Source organism: Mytilus galloprovincialis, chromosome 5 (genome assembly GCF_965363235.1).
Source record: "Mytilus galloprovincialis chromosome 5, xbMytGall1.hap1.1, whole genome shotgun sequence".
NCBI classification, from domain to species: Eukaryota; Metazoa; Mollusca; class Bivalvia; order Mytilida; family Mytilidae; genus Mytilus; species Mytilus galloprovincialis.
This window is the reverse complement of record NC_134842.1, coordinates 58,260,905-58,280,423: the sequence shown is the minus strand read 5'-3', so window position 1 is coordinate 58,280,423 and position 19,519 is coordinate 58,260,905. Positions and strand designations below refer to the sequence as shown.

The 19,519-nt window shown below is 39.0% G+C and overlaps 39 non-coding genes across 39 annotated transcripts; 19 read left to right on the top strand and 20 right to left on the bottom strand.

Moving 5' to 3' along the window:
* Window positions 1-465: 465 nt before the first annotated feature.
* On the bottom strand, window positions 466-584 carry LOC143077080 (5S ribosomal RNA). The gene has a single exon (XR_012978850.1). It is a non-coding gene; the product is annotated as a 5S ribosomal RNA (ribosomal RNA).
* Window positions 585-890: 306 nt separating this feature from the next.
* Trnar-ccu (transfer RNA arginine (anticodon CCU)) lies at window positions 891-963 on the top strand. Its single transcript has one exon. It is a non-coding gene; the product is annotated as a tRNA-Arg (tRNA).
* A 498-nt stretch (window positions 964-1,461) lies between these two features.
* Window positions 1,462-1,580, bottom strand: LOC143077079 (5S ribosomal RNA). The gene has a single exon (XR_012978849.1). It is a non-coding gene; the product is annotated as a 5S ribosomal RNA (ribosomal RNA).
* A 306-nt stretch (window positions 1,581-1,886) lies between these two features.
* Window positions 1,887-1,959, top strand: Trnar-ccu (transfer RNA arginine (anticodon CCU)). The gene has a single exon. It is a non-coding gene; the product is annotated as a tRNA-Arg (tRNA).
* Window positions 1,960-2,457: 498 nt separating this feature from the next.
* LOC143077113 (5S ribosomal RNA) lies at window positions 2,458-2,578 on the bottom strand. Its single transcript, XR_012978881.1, has one exon. It is a non-coding gene; the product is annotated as a 5S ribosomal RNA (ribosomal RNA).
* A 306-nt stretch (window positions 2,579-2,884) lies between these two features.
* On the top strand, window positions 2,885-2,957 carry Trnar-ccu (transfer RNA arginine (anticodon CCU)). Its single transcript has one exon. It is a non-coding gene; the product is annotated as a tRNA-Arg (tRNA).
* A 498-nt stretch (window positions 2,958-3,455) lies between these two features.
* Window positions 3,456-3,576, bottom strand: LOC143077111 (5S ribosomal RNA). Its single transcript, XR_012978879.1, has one exon. It is a non-coding gene; the product is annotated as a 5S ribosomal RNA (ribosomal RNA).
* A 306-nt stretch (window positions 3,577-3,882) lies between these two features.
* Trnar-ccu (transfer RNA arginine (anticodon CCU)) lies at window positions 3,883-3,955 on the top strand. The gene has a single exon. It is a non-coding gene; the product is annotated as a tRNA-Arg (tRNA).
* A 498-nt stretch (window positions 3,956-4,453) lies between these two features.
* On the bottom strand, window positions 4,454-4,572 carry LOC143077078 (5S ribosomal RNA). Its single transcript, XR_012978848.1, has one exon. It is a non-coding gene; the product is annotated as a 5S ribosomal RNA (ribosomal RNA).
* A 306-nt stretch (window positions 4,573-4,878) lies between these two features.
* On the top strand, window positions 4,879-4,951 carry Trnar-ccu (transfer RNA arginine (anticodon CCU)). Its single transcript has one exon. It is a non-coding gene; the product is annotated as a tRNA-Arg (tRNA).
* Window positions 4,952-5,449: 498 nt separating this feature from the next.
* On the bottom strand, window positions 5,450-5,568 carry LOC143077074 (5S ribosomal RNA). Its single transcript, XR_012978846.1, has one exon. It is a non-coding gene; the product is annotated as a 5S ribosomal RNA (ribosomal RNA).
* A 306-nt stretch (window positions 5,569-5,874) lies between these two features.
* On the top strand, window positions 5,875-5,947 carry Trnar-ccu (transfer RNA arginine (anticodon CCU)). Its single transcript has one exon. It is a non-coding gene; the product is annotated as a tRNA-Arg (tRNA).
* Window positions 5,948-6,445: 498 nt separating this feature from the next.
* On the bottom strand, window positions 6,446-6,564 carry LOC143077073 (5S ribosomal RNA). The gene has a single exon (XR_012978845.1). It is a non-coding gene; the product is annotated as a 5S ribosomal RNA (ribosomal RNA).
* Window positions 6,565-6,870: 306 nt separating this feature from the next.
* On the top strand, window positions 6,871-6,943 carry Trnar-ccu (transfer RNA arginine (anticodon CCU)). Its single transcript has one exon. It is a non-coding gene; the product is annotated as a tRNA-Arg (tRNA).
* A 498-nt stretch (window positions 6,944-7,441) lies between these two features.
* On the bottom strand, window positions 7,442-7,560 carry LOC143077072 (5S ribosomal RNA). The gene has a single exon (XR_012978844.1). It is a non-coding gene; the product is annotated as a 5S ribosomal RNA (ribosomal RNA).
* A 306-nt stretch (window positions 7,561-7,866) lies between these two features.
* Window positions 7,867-7,939, top strand: Trnar-ccu (transfer RNA arginine (anticodon CCU)). Its single transcript has one exon. It is a non-coding gene; the product is annotated as a tRNA-Arg (tRNA).
* A 498-nt stretch (window positions 7,940-8,437) lies between these two features.
* On the bottom strand, window positions 8,438-8,556 carry LOC143077071 (5S ribosomal RNA). Its single transcript, XR_012978843.1, has one exon. It is a non-coding gene; the product is annotated as a 5S ribosomal RNA (ribosomal RNA).
* Window positions 8,557-8,862: 306 nt separating this feature from the next.
* Trnar-ccu (transfer RNA arginine (anticodon CCU)) lies at window positions 8,863-8,935 on the top strand. The gene has a single exon. It is a non-coding gene; the product is annotated as a tRNA-Arg (tRNA).
* A 498-nt stretch (window positions 8,936-9,433) lies between these two features.
* LOC143077070 (5S ribosomal RNA) lies at window positions 9,434-9,552 on the bottom strand. Its single transcript, XR_012978842.1, has one exon. It is a non-coding gene; the product is annotated as a 5S ribosomal RNA (ribosomal RNA).
* A 306-nt stretch (window positions 9,553-9,858) lies between these two features.
* Trnar-ccu (transfer RNA arginine (anticodon CCU)) lies at window positions 9,859-9,931 on the top strand. The gene has a single exon. It is a non-coding gene; the product is annotated as a tRNA-Arg (tRNA).
* Window positions 9,932-10,429: 498 nt separating this feature from the next.
* On the bottom strand, window positions 10,430-10,548 carry LOC143077168 (5S ribosomal RNA). The gene has a single exon (XR_012978934.1). It is a non-coding gene; the product is annotated as a 5S ribosomal RNA (ribosomal RNA).
* Window positions 10,549-10,854: 306 nt separating this feature from the next.
* On the top strand, window positions 10,855-10,927 carry Trnar-ccu (transfer RNA arginine (anticodon CCU)). The gene has a single exon. It is a non-coding gene; the product is annotated as a tRNA-Arg (tRNA).
* A 498-nt stretch (window positions 10,928-11,425) lies between these two features.
* LOC143077166 (5S ribosomal RNA) lies at window positions 11,426-11,544 on the bottom strand. Its single transcript, XR_012978933.1, has one exon. It is a non-coding gene; the product is annotated as a 5S ribosomal RNA (ribosomal RNA).
* A 306-nt stretch (window positions 11,545-11,850) lies between these two features.
* Window positions 11,851-11,923, top strand: Trnar-ccu (transfer RNA arginine (anticodon CCU)). The gene has a single exon. It is a non-coding gene; the product is annotated as a tRNA-Arg (tRNA).
* Window positions 11,924-12,421: 498 nt separating this feature from the next.
* Window positions 12,422-12,540, bottom strand: LOC143077165 (5S ribosomal RNA). The gene has a single exon (XR_012978932.1). It is a non-coding gene; the product is annotated as a 5S ribosomal RNA (ribosomal RNA).
* A 306-nt stretch (window positions 12,541-12,846) lies between these two features.
* Trnar-ccu (transfer RNA arginine (anticodon CCU)) lies at window positions 12,847-12,919 on the top strand. Its single transcript has one exon. It is a non-coding gene; the product is annotated as a tRNA-Arg (tRNA).
* Window positions 12,920-13,417: 498 nt separating this feature from the next.
* LOC143077110 (5S ribosomal RNA) lies at window positions 13,418-13,538 on the bottom strand. The gene has a single exon (XR_012978878.1). It is a non-coding gene; the product is annotated as a 5S ribosomal RNA (ribosomal RNA).
* A 306-nt stretch (window positions 13,539-13,844) lies between these two features.
* Trnar-ccu (transfer RNA arginine (anticodon CCU)) lies at window positions 13,845-13,917 on the top strand. The gene has a single exon. It is a non-coding gene; the product is annotated as a tRNA-Arg (tRNA).
* Window positions 13,918-14,415: 498 nt separating this feature from the next.
* Window positions 14,416-14,534, bottom strand: LOC143077164 (5S ribosomal RNA). The gene has a single exon (XR_012978931.1). It is a non-coding gene; the product is annotated as a 5S ribosomal RNA (ribosomal RNA).
* Window positions 14,535-14,840: 306 nt separating this feature from the next.
* Window positions 14,841-14,913, top strand: Trnar-ccu (transfer RNA arginine (anticodon CCU)). The gene has a single exon. It is a non-coding gene; the product is annotated as a tRNA-Arg (tRNA).
* Window positions 14,914-15,411: 498 nt separating this feature from the next.
* Window positions 15,412-15,530, bottom strand: LOC143077163 (5S ribosomal RNA). Its single transcript, XR_012978930.1, has one exon. It is a non-coding gene; the product is annotated as a 5S ribosomal RNA (ribosomal RNA).
* Window positions 15,531-15,836: 306 nt separating this feature from the next.
* Window positions 15,837-15,909, top strand: Trnar-ccu (transfer RNA arginine (anticodon CCU)). Its single transcript has one exon. It is a non-coding gene; the product is annotated as a tRNA-Arg (tRNA).
* A 498-nt stretch (window positions 15,910-16,407) lies between these two features.
* Window positions 16,408-16,526, bottom strand: LOC143077161 (5S ribosomal RNA). The gene has a single exon (XR_012978928.1). It is a non-coding gene; the product is annotated as a 5S ribosomal RNA (ribosomal RNA).
* A 306-nt stretch (window positions 16,527-16,832) lies between these two features.
* On the top strand, window positions 16,833-16,905 carry Trnar-ccu (transfer RNA arginine (anticodon CCU)). Its single transcript has one exon. It is a non-coding gene; the product is annotated as a tRNA-Arg (tRNA).
* Window positions 16,906-17,403: 498 nt separating this feature from the next.
* On the bottom strand, window positions 17,404-17,522 carry LOC143077160 (5S ribosomal RNA). The gene has a single exon (XR_012978927.1). It is a non-coding gene; the product is annotated as a 5S ribosomal RNA (ribosomal RNA).
* Window positions 17,523-17,828: 306 nt separating this feature from the next.
* On the top strand, window positions 17,829-17,901 carry Trnar-ccu (transfer RNA arginine (anticodon CCU)). Its single transcript has one exon. It is a non-coding gene; the product is annotated as a tRNA-Arg (tRNA).
* Window positions 17,902-18,399: 498 nt separating this feature from the next.
* On the bottom strand, window positions 18,400-18,518 carry LOC143077159 (5S ribosomal RNA). The gene has a single exon (XR_012978926.1). It is a non-coding gene; the product is annotated as a 5S ribosomal RNA (ribosomal RNA).
* A 306-nt stretch (window positions 18,519-18,824) lies between these two features.
* On the top strand, window positions 18,825-18,897 carry Trnar-ccu (transfer RNA arginine (anticodon CCU)). Its single transcript has one exon. It is a non-coding gene; the product is annotated as a tRNA-Arg (tRNA).
* A 498-nt stretch (window positions 18,898-19,395) lies between these two features.
* On the bottom strand, window positions 19,396-19,514 carry LOC143077158 (5S ribosomal RNA). The gene has a single exon (XR_012978925.1). It is a non-coding gene; the product is annotated as a 5S ribosomal RNA (ribosomal RNA).
* Window positions 19,515-19,519: the final 5 nt, after the last annotated feature.

Below are 19,519 nucleotides of genomic sequence, written 5' to 3'. Positions count from 1 at the left end.
CTAAATGCACTTTTTCGCAAAGATCCGTTGAAAAAAATGCCGTTATTGTAGCTGCATAACGGCGTTTGAAATTAATTTTGTGCTTCGAAAGACTTACCAAACATGCAGCCATAACATTTCAGCGTCTTCGAATTCACCCTAGCGTCGCTATGACAATATTCGACAATGGAGAGGATAGACGTACTTCCTTGTGAAGTCATATTTCAGTCAAAGCGCAAATTAACGATTGTAAACTGAATATTTCGTGTTTTTCCTAATTTGACAAATTTACCGGTAAAGTTATATTCGTTACGACTTGTACATGTTGTAGTGACTTAGGAACTCGTCTGTCGACCTTTTTGTAACAGTTTTATCAAGGTAAATATGAACATGCAGGGACAAAATAAAATGAAGAAAAAAAAGAGGACAGGTGAAGGAGCTACTGAGAAGAAGACAGGAACAGACAGAGAAAATTATAAAAAGGAATGTCTACAACACCCGGTATTCCCAGGCGGTCACCCATCCAAGTACTAACCGAGCTCGACGCTGCTTAACTGCGGTGATCGGACGAGAACCGGTGTTTTCAGCGTGATATGGTCGTAGACACTAAGGTGACTAAAATAAAGGCATATAAAGCTAAGAAACGCCGGAATGCATGGAATCATCACTTTGATATTGAAAATATTTAGAAACTGTTTTCGACATGAGATTTTTATACAGAAAACTTATGAAACTGATGAAATTTATACAGATATGAGATCAATCGATGAAATACAGTTTGCCATTTGTAGTTTCTGTCCTCCTTATTATTAATTTTCAAGTTCACTAGAAAGTTGATTTCAAGGATATGTGCGAATTTACAGAAACGACGTCCACGAATTACATGGGTATTAAAATGCACAACTACATACGCCTCCGTGGCCCAATGGATAAGGCACCGGCCTCCTAAGCCGGGGATTGCGGGTTCGAGTCCCGTCGGAGGTAGACAATTTTTACTAGCCTTACAACATATTCTGCCTAAATGCACTTTTTCGCAAAGATCCGTTGAAAAAAATGCCGTTATTGTAGCTACATAACGGCGTTTGAAATTAATTTTGTGCTTCGAAAGACTTACCAAACATGCAGCCATAACATTTCAGCGTCTTCGAATTCACCCTAGCGTCGCTATGACAATATTCGACAATGGAGAGGATAGACGTACTTCCTTGTGAAGTCATATTTCAGTCAAAGCGCAAATTAACGATTGTAAACTGAATATTTCGTGTTTTTCCTAATTTGACAAATTTACCGGTAAAGTTATATTCGTTACGACTTGTACATGTTGTAGTGACTTAGGAACTCGTCTGTCGACCTTTTTGTAACAGTTTTATCAAGGTAAATATGAACATGCAGGGACAAAATAAAATGAAGAAAAAAAAGAGGACAGGTGAAGGAGCTACTGAGAAGAAGACAGGAACAGACAGAGAAAATTATAAAAAGGAATGTCTACAACACCCGGTATTCCCAGGCGGTCACCCATCCAAGTACTAACCGAGCTCGACGCTGCTTAACTGCGGTGATCGGACGAGAACCGGTGTTTTCAGCGTGATATGGTCGTAGACACTAAGGTGACTAAAATAAAGGCATATAAAGCTAAGAAACGCCGGAATGCATGGAATCATCACTTTGATATTGAAAATATTTAGAAACTGTTTTCGACATGAGATTTTTATACAGAAAACTTATGAAACTGATGAAATTTATACAGATATGAGATCAATCGATGAAATACAGTTTGCCATTTGTAGTTTCTGTCCTCCTTATTATTAATTTTCAAGTTCACTAGAAAGTTGATTTCAAGGATATGTGCGAATTTACAGAAACGACGTCCACGAATTACATGGGTATTAAAATGCACAACTACATACGCCTCCGTGGCCCAATGGATAAGGCACCGGCCTCCTAAGCCGGGGATTGCGGGTTCGAGTCCCGTCGGAGGTAGACAATTTTTACTAGCCTTACAACATATTCTGCCTAAATGCACTTTTTCGCAAAGATCCGTTGAAAAAAATGCCGTTATTGTAGCTACATAACGGCGTTTGAAATTAATTTTGTGCTTCGAAAGACTTACCAAACATGCAGCCATAACATTTCAGCGTCTTCGAATTCACCCTAGCGTCGCTATGACAATATTCGACAATGGAGAGGATAGACGTACTTCCTTGTGAAGTCATATTTCAGTCAAAGCGCAAATTAACGATTGTAAACTGAATATTTCGTGTTTTTCCTAATTTGACAAATTTACCGGTAAAGTTATATTCGTTACGACTTGTACATGTTGTAGTGACTTAGGAACTCGTCTGTCGACCTTTTTGTAACAGTTTTATCAAGGTAAATATGAACATGCAGGGACAAAATAAAATGAAGAAAAAAAAGAGGACAGGTGAAGGAGCTACTGAGAAGAAGACAGGAACAGACAGAGAAAATTATAAAAAGGAATGTCTACAACACCCGGTATTCCCAGGCGGTCACCCATCCAAGTACTATAACCGAGCTCGACGCTGCTTAACTGCGGTGATCGGACGAGAACCGGTGTTTTCAGCGTGATATGGTCGTAGACACTAAGGTGACTAAAATAAAGGCATATAAAGCTAAGAAACGCCGGAATGCATGGAATCATCACTTTGATATTGAAAATATTTAGAAACTGTTTTCGACATGAGATTTTTATACAGAAAACTTATGAAACTGATGAAATTTATACAGATATGAGATCAATCGATGAAATACAGTTTGCCATTTGTAGTTTCTGTCCTCCTTATTATTAATTTTCAAGTTCACTAGAAAGTTGATTTCAAGGATATGTGCGAATTTACAGAAACGACGTCCACGAATTACATGGGTATTAAAATGCACAACTACATACGCCTCCGTGGCCCAATGGATAAGGCACCGGCCTCCTAAGCCGGGGATTGCGGGTTCGAGTCCCGTCGGAGGTAGACAATTTTTACTAGCCTTACAACATATTCTGCCTAAATGCACTTTTTCGCAAAGATCCGTTGAAAAAAATGCCGTTATTGTAGCTACATAACGGCGTTTGAAATTAATTTTGTGCTTCGAAAGACTTACCAAACATGCAGCCATAACATTTCAGCGTCTTCGAATTCACCCTAGCGTCGCTATGACAATATTCGACAATGGAGAGGATAGACGTACTTCCTTGTGAAGTCATATTTCAGTCAAAGCGCAAATTAACGATTGTAAACTGAATATTTCGTGTTTTTCCTAATTTGACAAATTTACCGGTAAAGTTATATTCGTTACGACTTGTACATGTTGTAGTGACTTAGGAACTCGTCTGTCGACCTTTTTGTAACAGTTTTATCAAGGTAAATATGAACATGCAGGGACAAAATAAAATGAAGAAAAAAAAGAGGACAGGTGAAGGAGCTACTGAGAAGAAGACAGGAACAGACAGAGAAAATTATAAAAAGGAATGTCTACAACACCCGGTATTCCCAGGCGGTCACCCATCCAAGTACTATAACCGAGCTCGACGCTGCTTAACTGCGGTGATCGGACGAGAACCGGTGTTTTCAGCGTGATATGGTCGTAGACACTAAGGTGACTAAAATAAAGGCATATAAAGCTAAGAAACGCCGGAATGCATGGAATCATCACTTTGATATTGAAAATATTTAGAAACTGTTTTCGACATGAGATTTTTATACAGAAAACTTATGAAACTGATGAAATTTATACAGATATGAGATCAATCGATGAAATACAGTTTGCCATTTGTAGTTTCTGTCCTCCTTATTATTAATTTTCAAGTTCACTAGAAAGTTGATTTCAAGGATATGTGCGAATTTACAGAAACGACGTCCACGAATTACATGGGTATTAAAATGCACAACTACATACGCCTCCGTGGCCCAATGGATAAGGCACCGGCCTCCTAAGCCGGGGATTGCGGGTTCGAGTCCCGTCGGAGGTAGACAATTTTTACTAGCCTTACAACATATTCTGCCTAAATGCACTTTTTCGCAAAGATCCGTTGAAAAAAATGCCGTTATTGTAGCTACATAACGGCGTTTGAAATTAATTTTGTGCTTCGAAAGACTTACCAAACATGCAGCCATAACATTTCAGCGTCTTCGAATTCACCCTAGCGTCGCTATGACAATATTCGACAATGGAGAGGATAGACGTACTTCCTTGTGAAGTCATATTTCAGTCAAAGCGCAAATTAACGATTGTAAACTGAATATTTCGTGTTTTTCCTAATTTGACAAATTTACCGGTAAAGTTATATTCGTTACGACTTGTACATGTTGTAGTGACTTAGGAACTCGTCTGTCGACCTTTTTGTAACAGTTTTATCAAGGTAAATATGAACATGCAGGGACAAAATAAAATGAAGAAAAAAAAGAGGACAGGTGAAGGAGCTACTGAGAAGAAGACAGGAACAGACAGAGAAAATTATAAAAAGGAATGTCTACAACACCCGGTATTCCCAGGCGGTCACCCATCCAAGTACTAACCGAGCTCGACGCTGCTTAACTGCGGTGATCGGACGAGAACCGGTGTTTTCAGCGTGATATGGTCGTAGACACTAAGGTGACTAAAATAAAGGCATATAAAGCTAAGAAACGCCGGAATGCATGGAATCATCACTTTGATATTGAAAATATTTAGAAACTGTTTTCGACATGAGATTTTTATACAGAAAACTTATGAAACTGATGAAATTTATACAGATATGAGATCAATCGATGAAATACAGTTTGCCATTTGTAGTTTCTGTCCTCCTTATTATTAATTTTCAAGTTCACTAGAAAGTTGATTTCAAGGATATGTGCGAATTTACAGAAACGACGTCCACGAATTACATGGGTATTAAAATGCACAACTACATACGCCTCCGTGGCCCAATGGATAAGGCACCGGCCTCCTAAGCCGGGGATTGCGGGTTCGAGTCCCGTCGGAGGTAGACAATTTTTACTAGCCTTACAACATATTCTGCCTAAATGCACTTTTTCGCAAAGATCCGTTGAAAAAAATGCCGTTATTGTAGCTACATAACGGCGTTTGAAATTAATTTTGTGCTTCGAAAGACTTACCAAACATGCAGCCATAACATTTCAGCGTCTTCGAATTCACCCTAGCGTCGCTATGACAATATTCGACAATGGAGAGGATAGACGTACTTCCTTGTGAAGTCATATTTCAGTCAAAGCGCAAATTAACGATTGTAAACTGAATATTTCGTGTTTTTCCTAATTTGACAAATTTACCGGTAAAGTTATATTCGTTACGACTTGTACATGTTGTAGTGACTTAGGAACTCGTCTGTCGACCTTTTTGTAACAGTTTTATCAAGGTAAATATGAACATGCAGGGACAAAATAAAATGAAGAAAAAAAAGAGGACAGGTGAAGGAGCTACTGAGAAGAAGACAGGAACAGACAGAGAAAATTATAAAAAGGAATGTCTACAACACCCGGTATTCCCAGGCGGTCACCCATCCAAGTACTAACCGAGCTCGACGCTGCTTAACTGCGGTGATCGGACGAGAACCGGTGTTTTCAGCGTGATATGGTCGTAGACACTAAGGTGACTAAAATAAAGGCATATAAAGCTAAGAAACGCCGGAATGCATGGAATCATCACTTTGATATTGAAAATATTTAGAAACTGTTTTCGACATGAGATTTTTATACAGAAAACTTATGAAACTGATGAAATTTATACAGATATGAGATCAATCGATGAAATACAGTTTGCCATTTGTAGTTTCTGTCCTCCTTATTATTAATTTTCAAGTTCACTAGAAAGTTGATTTCAAGGATATGTGCGAATTTACAGAAACGACGTCCACGAATTACATGGGTATTAAAATGCACAACTACATACGCCTCCGTGGCCCAATGGATAAGGCACCGGCCTCCTAAGCCGGGGATTGCGGGTTCGAGTCCCGTCGGAGGTAGACAATTTTTACTAGCCTTACAACATATTCTGCCTAAATGCACTTTTTCGCAAAGATCCGTTGAAAAAAATGCCGTTATTGTAGCTACATAACGGCGTTTGAAATTAATTTTGTGCTTCGAAAGACTTACCAAACATGCAGCCATAACATTTCAGCGTCTTCGAATTCACCCTAGCGTCGCTATGACAATATTCGACAATGGAGAGGATAGACGTACTTCCTTGTGAAGTCATATTTCAGTCAAAGCGCAAATTAACGATTGTAAACTGAATATTTCGTGTTTTTCCTAATTTGACAAATTTACCGGTAAAGTTATATTCGTTACGACTTGTACATGTTTCAGTGACTTAGGAACTCGTCTGTCGACCTTTTTGTAACAGTTTTATCAAGGTAAATATGAACATGCAGGGACAAAATAAAATGAAGAAAAAAAAGAGGACAGGTGAAGGAGCTACTGAGAAGAAGACAGGAACAGACAGAGAAAATTATAAAAAGGAATGTCTACAACACCCGGTATTCCCAGGCGGTCACCCATCCAAGTACTAACCGAGCTCGACGCTGCTTAACTGCGGTGATCGGACGAGAACCGGTGTTTTCAGCGTGATATGGTCGTAGACACTAAGGTGACTAAAATAAAGGCATATAAAGCTAAGAAACGCCGGAATGCATGGAATCATCACTTTGATATTGAAAATATTTAGAAACTGTTTTCGACATGAGATTTTTATACAGAAAACTTATGAAACTGATGAAATTTATACAGATATGAGATCAATCGATGAAATACAGTTTGCCATTTGTAGTTTCTGTCCTCCTTATTATTAATTTTCAAGTTCACTAGAAAGTTGATTTCAAGGATATGTGCGAATTTACAGAAACGACGTCCACGAATTACATGGGTATTAAAATGCACAACTACATACGCCTCCGTGGCCCAATGGATAAGGCACCGGCCTCCTAAGCCGGGGATTGCGGGTTCGAGTCCCGTCGGAGGTAGACAATTTTTACTAGCCTTACAACATATTCTGCCTAAATGCACTTTTTCGCAAAGATCCGTTGAAAAAAATGCCGTTATTGTAGCTACATAACGGCGTTTGAAATTAATTTTGTGCTTCGAAAGACTTACCAAACATGCAGCCATAACATTTCAGCGTCTTCGAATTCACCCTAGCGTCGCTATGACAATATTCGACAATGGAGAGGATAGACGTACTTCCTTGTGAAGTCATATTTCAGTCAAAGCGCAAATTAACGATTGTAAACTGAATATTTCGTGTTTTTCCTAATTTGACAAATTTACCGGTAAAGTTATATTCGTTACGACTTGTACATGTTGCAGTGACTTAGGAACTCGTCTGTCGACCTTTTTGTAACAGTTTTATCAAGGTAAATATGAACATGCAGGGACAAAATAAAATGAAGAAAAAAAAGAGGACAGGTGAAGGAGCTACTGAGAAGAAGACAGGAACAGACAGAGAAAATTATAAAAAGGAATGTCTACAACACCCGGTATTCCCAGGCGGTCACCCATCCAAGTACTAACCGAGCTCGACGCTGCTTAACTGCGGTGATCGGACGAGAACCGGTGTTTTCAGCGTGATATGGTCGTAGACACTAAGGTGACTAAAATAAAGGCATATAAAGCTAAGAAACGCCGGAATGCATGGAATCATCACTTTGATATTGAAAATATTTAGAAACTGTTTTCGACATGAGATTTTTATACAGAAAACTTATGAAACTGATGAAATTTATACAGATATGAGATCAATCGATGAAATACAGTTTGCCATTTGTAGTTTCTGTCCTCCTTATTATTAATTTTCAAGTTCACTAGAAAGTTGATTTCAAGGATATGTGCGAATTTACAGAAACGACGTCCACGAATTACATGGGTATTAAAATGCACAACTACATACGCCTCCGTGGCCCAATGGATAAGGCACCGGCCTCCTAAGCCGGGGATTGCGGGTTCGAGTCCCGTCGGAGGTAGACAATTTTTACTAGCCTTACAACATATTCTGCCTAAATGCACTTTTTCGCAAAGATCCGTTGAAAAAAATGCCGTTATTGTAGCTACATAACGGCGTTTGAAATTAATTTTGTGCTTCGAAAGACTTACCAAACATGCAGCCATAACATTTCAGCGTCTTCGAATTCACCCTAGCGTCGCTATGACAATATTCGACAATGGAGAGGATAGACGTACTTCCTTGTGAAGTCATATTTCAGTCAAAGCGCAAATTAACGATTGTAAACTGAATATTTCGTGTTTTTCCTAATTTGACAAATTTACCGGTAAAGTTATATTCGTTACGACTTGTACATGTTGTAGTGACTTAGGAACTCGTCTGTCGACCTTTTTGTAACAGTTTTATCAAGGTAAATATGAACATGCAGGGACAAAATAAAATGAAGAAAAAAAAGAGGACAGGTGAAGGAGCTACTGAGAAGAAGACAGGAACAGACAGAGAAAATTATAAAAAGGAATGTCTACAACACCCGGTATTCCCAGGCGGTCACCCATCCAAGTACTAACCGAGCTCGACGCTGCTTAACTGCGGTGATCGGACGAGAACCGGTGTTTTCAGCGTGATATGGTCGTAGACACTAAGGTGACTAAAATAAAGGCATATAAAGCTAAGAAACGCCGGAATGCATGGAATCATCACTTTGATATTGAAAATATTTAGAAACTGTTTTCGACATGAGATTTTTATACAGAAAACTTATGAAACTGATGAAATTTATACAGATATGAGATCAATCGATGAAATACAGTTTGCCATTTGTAGTTTCTGTCCTCCTTATTATTAATTTTCAAGTTCACTAGAAAGTTGATTTCAAGGATATGTGCGAATTTACAGAAACGACGTCCACGAATTACATGGGTATTAAAATGCACAACTACATACGCCTCCGTGGCCCAATGGATAAGGCACCGGCCTCCTAAGCCGGGGATTGCGGGTTCGAGTCCCGTCGGAGGTAGACAATTTTTACTAGCCTTACAACATATTCTGCCTAAATGCACTTTTTCGCAAAGATCCGTTGAAAAAAATGCCGTTATTGTAGCTACATAACGGCGTTTGAAATTAATTTTGTGCTTCGAAAGACTTACCAAACATGCAGCCATAACATTTCAGCGTCTTCGAATTCACCCTAGCGTCGCTATGACAATATTCGACAATGGAGAGGATAGACGTACTTCCTTGTGAAGTCATATTTCAGTCAAAGCGCAAATTAACGATTGTAAACTGAATATTTCGTGTTTTTCCTAATTTGACAAATTTACCGGTAAAGTTATATTCGTTACGACTTGTACATGTTGTAGTGACTTAGGAACTCGTCTGTCGACCTTTTTGTAACAGTTTTATCAAGGTAAATATGAACATGCAGGGACAAAATAAAATGAAGAAAAAAAAGAGGACAGGTGAAGGAGCTACTGAGAAGAAGACAGGAACAGACAGAGAAAATTATAAAAAGGAATGTCTACAACACCCGGTATTCCCAGGCGGTCACCCATCCAAGTACTAACCGAGCTCGACGCTGCTTAACTGCGGTGATCGGACGAGAACCGGTGTTTTCAGCGTGATATGGTCGTAGACACTAAGGTGACTAAAATAAAGGCATATAAAGCTAAGAAACGCCGGAATGCATGGAATCATCACTTTGATATTGAAAATATTTAGAAACTGTTTTCGACATGAGATTTTTATACAGAAAACTTATGAAACTGATGAAATTTATACAGATATGAGATCAATCGATGAAATACAGTTTGCCATTTGTAGTTTCTGTCCTCCTTATTATTAATTTTCAAGTTCACTAGAAAGTTGATTTCAAGGATATGTGCGAATTTACAGAAACGACGTCCACGAATTACATGGGTATTAAAATGCACAACTACATACGCCTCCGTGGCCCAATGGATAAGGCACCGGCCTCCTAAGCCGGGGATTGCGGGTTCGAGTCCCGTCGGAGGTAGACAATTTTTACTAGCCTTACAACATATTCTGCCTAAATGCACTTTTTCGCAAAGATCCGTTGAAAAAAATGCCGTTATTGTAGCTACATAACGGCGTTTGAAATTAATTTTGTGCTTCGAAAGACTTACCAAACATGCAGCCATAACATTTCAGCGTCTTCGAATTCACCCTAGCGTCGCTATGACAATATTCGACAATGGAGAGGATAGACGTACTTCCTTGTGAAGTCATATTTCAGTCAAAGCGCAAATTAACGATTGTAAACTGAATATTTCGTGTTTTTCCTAATTTGACAAATTTACCGGTAAAGTTATATTCGTTACGACTTGTACATGTTGTAGTGACTTAGGAACTCGTCTGTCGACCTTTTTGTAACAGTTTTATCAAGGTAAATATGAACATGCAGGGACAAAATAAAATGAAGAAAAAAAAGAGGACAGGTGAAGGAGCTACTGAGAAGAAGACAGGAACAGACAGAGAAAATTATAAAAAGGAATGTCTACAACACCCGGTATTCCCAGGCGGTCACCCATCCAAGTACTAACCGAGCTCGACGCTGCTTAACTGCGGTGATCGGACGAGAACCGGTGTTTTCAGCGTGATATGGTCGTAGACACTAAGGTGACTAAAATAAAGGCATATAAAGCTAAGAAACGCCGGAATGCATGGAATCATCACTTTGATATTGAAAATATTTAGAAACTGTTTTCGACATGAGATTTTTATACAGAAAACTTATGAAACTGATGAAATTTATACAGATATGAGATCAATCGATGAAATACAGTTTGCCATTTGTAGTTTCTGTCCTCCTTATTATTAATTTTCAAGTTCACTAGAAAGTTGATTTCAAGGATATGTGCGAATTTACAGAAACGACGTCCACGAATTACATGGGTATTAAAATGCACAACTACATACGCCTCCGTGGCCCAATGGATAAGGCACCGGCCTCCTAAGCCGGGGATTGCGGGTTCGAGTCCCGTCGGAGGTAGACAATTTTTACTAGCCTTACAACATATTCTGCCTAAATGCACTTTTTCGCAAAGATCCGTTGAAAAAAATGCCGTTATTGTAGCTACATAACGGCGTTTGAAATTAATTTTGTGCTTCGAAAGACTTACCAAACATGCAGCCATAACATTTCAGCGTCTTCGAATTCACCCTAGCGTCGCTATGACAATATTCGACAATGGAGAGGATAGACGTACTTCCTTGTGAAGTCATATTTCAGTCAAAGCGCAAATTAACGATTGTAAACTGAATATTTCGTGTTTTTCCTAATTTGACAAATTTACCGGTAAAGTTATATTCGTTACGACTTGTACATGTTGTAGTGACTTAGGAACTCGTCTGTCGACCTTTTTGTAACAGTTTTATCAAGGTAAATATGAACATGCAGGGACAAAATAAAATGAAGAAAAAAAAGAGGACAGGTGAAGGAGCTACTGAGAAGAAGACAGGAACAGACAGAGAAAATTATAAAAAGGAATGTCTACAACACCCGGTATTCCCAGGCGGTCACCCATCCAAGTACTAACCGAGCTCGACGCTGCTTAACTGCGGTGATCGGACGAGAACCGGTGTTTTCAGCGTGATATGGTCGTAGACACTAAGGTGACTAAAATAAAGGCATATAAAGCTAAGAAACGCCGGAATGCATGGAATCATCACTTTGATATTGAAAATATTTAGAAACTGTTTTCGACATGAGATTTTTATACAGAAAACTTATGAAACTGATGAAATTTATACAGATATGAGATCAATCGATGAAATACAGTTTGCCATTTGTAGTTTCTGTCCTCCTTATTATTAATTTTCAAGTTCACTAGAAAGTTGATTTCAAGGATATGTGCGAATTTACAGAAACGACGTCCACGAATTACATGGGTATTAAAATGCACAACTACATACGCCTCCGTGGCCCAATGGATAAGGCACCGGCCTCCTAAGCCGGGGATTGCGGGTTCGAGTCCCGTCGGAGGTAGACAATTTTTACTAGCCTTACAACATATTCTGCCTAAATGCACTTTTTCGCAAAGATCCGTTGAAAAAAATGCCGTTATTGTAGCTACATAACGGCGTTTGAAATTAATTTTGTGCTTCGAAAGACTTACCAAACATGCAGCCATAACATTTCAGCGTCTTCGAATTCACCCTAGCGTCGCTATGACAATATTCGACAATGGAGAGGATAGACGTACTTCCTTGTGAAGTCATATTTCAGTCAAAGCGCAAATTAACGATTGTAAACTGAATATTTCGTGTTTTTCCTAATTTGACAAATTTACCGGTAAAGTTATATTCGTTACGACTTGTACATGTTGTAGTGACTTAGGAACTCGTCTGTCGACCTTTTTGTAACAGTTTTATCAAGGTAAATATGAACATGCAGGGACAAAATAAAATGAAGAAAAAAAAGAGGACAGGTGAAGGAGCTACTGAGAAGAAGACAGGAACAGACAGAGAAAATTATAAAAAGGAATGTCTACAACACCCGGTATTCCCAGGCGGTCACCCATCCAAGTACTAACCGAGCTCGACGCTGCTTAACTGCGGTGATCGGACGAGAACCGGTGTTTTCAGCGTGATATGGTCGTAGACACTAAGGTGACTAAAATAAAGGCATATAAAGCTAAGAAACGCCGGAATGCATGGAATCATCACTTTGATATTGAAAATATTTAGAAACTGTTTTCGACATGAGATTTTTATACAGAAAACTTATGAAACTGATGAAATTTATACAGATATGAGATCAATCGATGAAATACAGTTTGCCATTTGTAGTTTCTGTCCTCCTTATTATTAATTTTCAAGTTCACTAGAAAGTTGATTTCAAGGATATGTGCGAATTTACAGAAACGACGTCCACGAATTACATGGGTATTAAAATGCACAACTACATACGCCTCCGTGGCCCAATGGATAAGGCACCGGCCTCCTAAGCCGGGGATTGCGGGTTCGAGTCCCGTCGGAGGTAGACAATTTTTACTAGCCTTACAACATATTCTGCCTAAATGCACTTTTTCGCAAAGATCCGTTGAAAAAAATGCCGTTATTGTAGCTACATAACGGCGTTTGAAATTAATTTTGTGCTTCGAAAGACTTACCAAACATGCAGCCATAACATTTCAGCGTCTTCGAATTCACCCTAGCGTCGCTATGACAATATTCGACAATGGAGAGGATAGACGTACTTCCTTGTGAAGTCATATTTCAGTCAAAGCGCAAATTAACGATTGTAAACTGAATATTTCGTGTTTTTCCTAATTTGACAAATTTACCGGTAAAGTTATATTCGTTACGACTTGTACATGTTGTAGTGACTTAGGAACTCGTCTGTCGACCTTTTTGTAACAGTTTTATCAAGGTAAATATGAACATGCAGGGACAAAATAAAATGAAGAAAAAAAAGAGGACAGGTGAAGGAGCTACTGAGAAGAAGACAGGAACAGACAGAGAAAATTATAAAAAGGAATGTCTACAACACCCGGTATTCCCAGGCGGTCACCCATCCAAGTACTATAACCGAGCTCGACGCTGCTTAACTGCGGTGATCGGACGAGAACCGGTGTTTTCAGCGTGATATGGTCGTAGACACTAAGGTGACTAAAATAAAGGCATATAAAGCTAAGAAACGCCGGAATGCATGGAATCATCACTTTGATATTGAAAATATTTAGAAACTGTTTTCGACATGAGATTTTTATACAGAAAACTTATGAAACTGATGAAATTTATACAGATATGAGATCAATCGATGAAATACAGTTTGCCATTTGTAGTTTCTGTCCTCCTTATTATTAATTTTCAAGTTCACTAGAAAGTTGATTTCAAGGATATGTGCGAATTTACAGAAACGACGTCCACGAATTACATGGGTATTAAAATGCACAACTACATACGCCTCCGTGGCCCAATGGATAAGGCACCGGCCTCCTAAGCCGGGGATTGCGGGTTCGAGTCCCGTCGGAGGTAGACAATTTTTACTAGCCTTACAACATATTCTGCCTAAATGCACTTTTTCGCAAAGATCCGTTGAAAAAAATGCCGTTATTGTAGCTACATAACGGCGTTTGAAATTAATTTTGTGCTTCGAAAGACTTACCAAACATGCAGCCATAACATTTCAGCGTCTTCGAATTCACCCTAGCGTCGCTATGACAATATTCGACAATGGAGAGGATAGACGTACTTCCTTGTGAAGTCATATTTCAGTCAAAGCGCAAATTAACGATTGTAAACTGAATATTTCGTGTTTTTCCTAATTTGACAAATTTACCGGTAAAGTTATATTCGTTACGACTTGTACATGTTGTAGTGACTTAGGAACTCGTCTGTCGACCTTTTTGTAACAGTTTTATCAAGGTAAATATGAACATGCAGGGACAAAATAAAATGAAGAAAAAAAAGAGGACAGGTGAAGGAGCTACTGAGAAGAAGACAGGAACAGACAGAGAAAATTATAAAAAGGAATGTCTACAACACCCGGTATTCCCAGGCGGTCACCCATCCAAGTACTAACCGAGCTCGACGCTGCTTAACTGCGGTGATCGGACGAGAACCGGTGTTTTCAGCGTGATATGGTCGTAGACACTAAGGTGACTAAAATAAAGGCATATAAAGCTAAGAAACGCCGGAATGCATGGAATCATCACTTTGATATTGAAAATATTTAGAAACTGTTTTCGACATGAGATTTTTATACAGAAAACTTATGAAACTGATGAAATTTATACAGATATGAGATCAATCGATGAAATACAGTTTGCCATTTGTAGTTTCTGTCCTCCTTATTATTAATTTTCAAGTTCACTAGAAAGTTGATTTCAAGGATATGTGCGAATTTACAGAAACGACGTCCACGAATTACATGGGTATTAAAATGCACAACTACATACGCCTCCGTGGCCCAATGGATAAGGCACCGGCCTCCTAAGCCGGGGATTGCGGGTTCGAGTCCCGTCGGAGGTAGACAATTTTTACTAGCCTTACAACATATTCTGCCTAAATGCACTTTTTCGCAAAGATCCGTTGAAAAAAATGCCGTTATTGTAGCTACATAACGGCGTTTGAAATTAATTTTGTGCTTCGAAAGACTTACCAAACATGCAGCCATAACATTTCAGCGTCTTCGAATTCACCCTAGCGTCGCTATGACAATATTCGACAATGGAGAGGATAGACGTACTTCCTTGTGAAGTCATATTTCAGTCAAAGCGCAAATTAACGATTGTAAACTGAATATTTCGTGTTTTTCCTAATTTGACAAATTTACCGGTAAAGTTATATTCGTTACGACTTGTACATGTTGTAGTGACTTAGGAACTCGTCTGTCGACCTTTTTGTAACAGTTTTATCAAGGTAAATATGAACATGCAGGGACAAAATAAAATGAAGAAAAAAAAGAGGACAGGTGAAGGAGCTACTGAGAAGAAGACAGGAACAGACAGAGAAAATTATAAAAAGGAATGTCTACAACACCCGGTATTCCCAGGCGGTCACCCATCCAAGTACTAACCGAGCTCGACGCTGCTTAACTGCGGTGATCGGACGAGAACCGGTGTTTTCAGCGTGATATGGTCGTAGACACTAAGGTGACTAAAATAAAGGCATATAAAGCTAAGAAACGCCGGAATGCATGGAATCATCACTTTGATATTGAAAATATTTAGAAACTGTTTTCGACATGAGATTTTTATACAGAAAACTTATGAAACTGATGAAATTTATACAGATATGAGATCAATCGATGAAATACAGTTTGCCATTTGTAGTTTCTGTCCTCCTTATTATTAATTTTCAAGTTCACTAGAAAGTTGATTTCAAGGATATGTGCGAATTTACAGAAACGACGTCCACGAATTACATGGGTATTAAAATGCACAACTACATACGCCTCCGTGGCCCAATGGATAAGGCACCGGCCTCCTAAGCCGGGGATTGCGGGTTCGAGTCCCGTCGGAGGTAGACAATTTTTACTAGCCTTACAACATATTCTGCCTAAATGCACTTTTTCGCAAAGATCCGTTGAAAAAAATGCCGTTATTGTAGCTACATAACGGCGTTTGAAATTAATTTTGTGCTTCGAAAGACTTACCAAACATGCAGCCATAACATTTCAGCGTCTTCGAATTCACCCTAGCGTCGCTATGACAATATTCGACAATGGAGAGGATAGACGTACTTCCTTGTGAAGTCATATTTCAGTCAAAGCGCAAATTAACGATTGTAAACTGAATATTTCGTGTTTTTCCTAATTTGACAAATTTACCGGTAAAGTTATATTCGTTACGACTTGTACATGTTGTAGTGACTTAGGAACTCGTCTGTCGACCTTTTTGTAACAGTTTTATCAAGGTAAATATGAACATGCAGGGACAAAATAAAATGAAGAAAAAAAAGAGGACAGGTGAAGGAGCTACTGAGAAGAAGACAGGAACAGACAGAGAAAATTATAAAAAGGAATGTCTACAACACCCGGTATTCCCAGGCGGTCACCCATCCAAGTACTAACCGAGCTCGACGCTGCTTAACTGCGGTGATCGGACGAGAACCGGTGTTTTCAGCGTGATATGGTCGTAGACACTAAGGTGACTAAAATAAAGGCATATAAAGCTAAGAAACGCCGGAATGCATGGAATCATCACTTTGATATTGAAAATATTTAGAAACTGTTTTCGACACGAGATTTTTATACAGAAAACTTATGAAACTGATGAAATTTATACAGATATGAGATCAATCGATGAAATACAGTTTGCCATTTGTAGTTTCTGTCCTCCTTATTATTAATTTTCAAGTTCACTAGAAAGTTGATTTCAAGGATATGTGCGAATTTACAGAAACGACGTCCACGAATTACATGGGTATTAAAATGCACAACTACATACGCCTCCGTGGCCCAATGGATAAGGCACCGGCCTCCTAAGCCGGGGATTGCGGGTTCGAGTCCCGTCGGAGGTAGACAATTTTTACTAGCCTTACAACATATTCTGCCTAAATGCACTTTTTCGCAAAGATCCGTTGAAAAAAATGCCGTTATTGTAGCTACATAACGGCGTTTGAAATTAATTTTGTGCTTCGAAAGACTTACCAAACATGCAGCCATAACATTTCAGCGTCTTCGAATTCACCCTAGCGTCGCTATGACAATATTCGACAATGGAGAGGATAGACGTACTTCCTTGTGAAGTCATATTTCAGTCAAAGCGCAAATTAACGATTGTAAACTGAATATTTCGTGTTTTTCCTAATTTGACAAATTTACCGGTAAAGTTATATTCGTTACGACTTGTACATGTTGTAGTGACTTAGGAACTCGTCTGTCGACCTTTTTGTAACAGTTTTATCAAGGTAAATATGAACATGCAGGGACAAAATAAAATGAAGAAAAAAAAGAGGACAGGTGAAGGAGCTACTGAGAAGAAGACAGGAACAGACAGAGAAAATTATAAAAAGGAATGTCTACAACACCCGGTATTCCCAGGCGGTCACCCATCCAAGTACTAACCGAGCTCGACGCTGCTTAACTGCGGTGATCGGACGAGAACCGGTGTTTTCAGCGTGATATGGTCGTAGACACTAAGGTGACTAAAATAAAGGCATATAAAGCTAAGAAACGCCGGAATGCATGGAATCATCACTTTGATATTGAAAATATTTAGAAACTGTTTTCGACATGAGATTTTTATACAGAAAACTTATGAAACTGATGAAATTTATACAGATATGAGATCAATCGATGAAATACAGTTTGCCATTTGTAGTTTCTGTCCTCCTTATTATTAATTTTCAAGTTCACTAGAAAGTTGATTTCAAGGATATGTGCGAATTTACAGAAACGACGTCCACGAATTACATGGGTATTAAAATGCACAACTACATACGCCTCCGTGGCCCAATGGATAAGGCACCGGCCTCCTAAGCCGGGGATTGCGGGTTCGAGTCCCGTCGGAGGTAGACAATTTTTACTAGCCTTACAACATATTCTGCCTAAATGCACTTTTTCGCAAAGATCCGTTGAAAAAAATGCCGTTATTGTAGCTACATAACGGCGTTTGAAATTAATTTTGTGCTTCGAAAGACTTACCAAACATGCAGCCATAACATTTCAGCGTCTTCGAATTCACCCTAGCGTCGCTATGACAATATTCGACAATGGAGAGGATAGACGTACTTCCTTGTGAAGTCATATTTCAGTCAAAGCGCAAATTAACGATTGTAAACTGAATATTTCGTGTTTTTCCTAATTTGACAAATTTACCGGTAAAGTTATATTCGTTACGACTTGTACATGTTGTAGTGACTTAGGAACTCGTCTGTCGACCTTTTTGTAACAGTTTTATCAAGGTAAATATGAACATGCAGGGACAAAATAAAATGAAGAAAAAAAAGAGGACAGGTGAAGGAGCTACTGAGAAGAAGACAGGAACAGACAGAGAAAATTATAAAAAGGAATGTCTACAACACCCGGTATTCCCAGGCGGTCACCCATCCAAGTACTAACCGAGCTCGACGCTGCTTAACTGCGGTGATCGGACGAGAACCGGTGTTTTCAGCGTGATATGGTCGTAGACACTAAGGTGACTAAAATAAAGGCATATAAAGCTAAGAAACGCCGGAATGCATGGAATCATCACTTTGATATTGAAAATATTTAGAAACTGTTTTCGACATGAGATTTTTATACAGAAAACTTATGAAACTGATGAAATTTATACAGATATGAGATCAATCGATGAAATACAGTTTGCCATTTGTAGTTTCTGTCCTCCTTATTATTAATTTTCAAGTTCACTAGAAAGTTGATTTCAAGGATATGTGCGAATTTACAGAAACGACGTCCACGAATTACATGGGTATTAAAATGCACAACTACATACGCCTCCGTGGCCCAATGGATAAGGCACCGGCCTCCTAAGCCGGGGATTGCGGGTTCGAGTCCCGTCGGAGGTAGACAATTTTTACTAGCCTTACAACATATTCTGCCTAAATGCACTTTTTCGCAAAGATCCGTTGAAAAAAATGCCGTTATTGTAGCTACATAACGGCGTTTGAAATTAATTTTGTGCTTCGAAAGACTTACCAAACATGCAGCCATAACATTTCAGCGTCTTCGAATTCACCCTAGCGTCGCTATGACAATATTCGACAATGGAGAGGATAGACGTACTTCCTTGTGAAGTCATATTTCAGTCAAAGCGCAAATTAACGATTGTAAACTGAATATTTCGTGTTTTTCCTAATTTGACAAATTTACCGGTAAAGTTATATTCGTTACGACTTGTACATGTTGTAGTGACTTAGGAACTCGTCTGTCGACCTTTTTGTAACAGTTTTATCAAGGTAAATATGAACATGCAGGGACAAAATAAAATGAAGAAAAAAAAGAGGACAGGTGAAGGAGCTACTGAGAAGAAGACAGGAACAGACAGAGAAAATTATAAAAAGGAATGTCTACAACACCCGGTATTCCCAGGCGGTCACCCATCCAAGTACTAACCGAGCTCGACGCTGCTTAACTGCGGTGATCGGACGAGAACCGGTGTTTTCAGCGTGATATGGTCGTAGACACTAA